We start from the raw sequence: 1,007 nt of genomic DNA on the forward strand, positions 1-1,007 counted from the left end.
GGTGTTGTTGGGCGCCAGGCAGCCCTCCTGAAGATATCCGTGCATGACCATTTTTCTTTTGTTAATAAAAAAGCCAAATGAACAGTGGATAAAAATAAAAACCTGGCTGTAGAAAGAGGAGAAAAGGTATCCTGCAAGGAACACTTTATTCTCAGTGTCCAAGAAATGTCACAAGGACACCGTCCATTCGACAATCAAGAAAACCAAAGTAGAAATGGGCCAAAAGCAGCATTGTGATGGTTTGGTTTTATTACTCCAACTACAAACCAGTGACTGCTCACCCCATAAAACCAAAAGACATTTATTCTCTTGCCTGTAGGGTGTGAGTTGCCCAGTTTTGAAGATATCGGCTGTAGAGATGTCTGCCTTCTCTCCAATAAAAGGAAACTAGATGGTACTCGGCTTGTTGTGCTCAAAGCGACAAAAATGCATTTGATTAGAAACTAGTTCCTACGTGAAAGTGCTCCCGACCAGGTCTGAGGATCATCTTGAGTAACCGGGTCATGATTTCTGGAAAGAGACATTGCTGTGGAGTTTTTTTTTTTTTGTCAATGTTTTTTGGAGCTTTATGAGTGGAATCTAGTTCCATTATATTGAAGAGAAGGCATCTCTACAGACAATATCTCCAACACTGGGCAACTCACACCCAAACCATCTAGTTTGATAAATAGCACTACAGATAAGAGGGAAATTATGTATTTTTAATTTTAGGATGAACCCTTGTGTTGTCTTGAAAATCAACATTATTGTTGGCGCTTTTTATCGTTTTTAACTTTTTCTTACGTATTCGTCCCTTCTTTTTTTTTTTCGAACACGACGATTTTTTTTACATAGTGTTGTAAGTTTTACAACACTATGTAAAACTTACTCATTAACTTTAGTTTTACAGTTATTTTTGGAATCTAGGTCAATAAACCTCACTTTTAGGAAATTATATCTAGAGTTGGAAAAGCAGAAATTAATAATTATTGAGACTAAAATTAAAGGAATGGATGTTGATGGATAAT

At 36.6% G+C, this 1,007-nt stretch overlaps 1 protein-coding gene across 1 annotated transcript in view; it reads left to right on the forward strand.

The window, feature by feature from the left end:
• LOC116673112 (thyrotropin-releasing hormone-degrading ectoenzyme) overlaps positions 1-1,007 on the forward strand; it is a 230,640-nt gene that overhangs the window by 6,979 nt on the left and 222,654 nt on the right. The window lies entirely within an intron of this gene.

This window comes from Etheostoma spectabile, chromosome 23 (assembly GCF_008692095.1).
Source record: "Etheostoma spectabile isolate EspeVRDwgs_2016 chromosome 23, UIUC_Espe_1.0, whole genome shotgun sequence".
Classification (NCBI taxonomy): domain Eukaryota; kingdom Metazoa; phylum Chordata; class Actinopteri; order Perciformes; family Percidae; genus Etheostoma; species Etheostoma spectabile.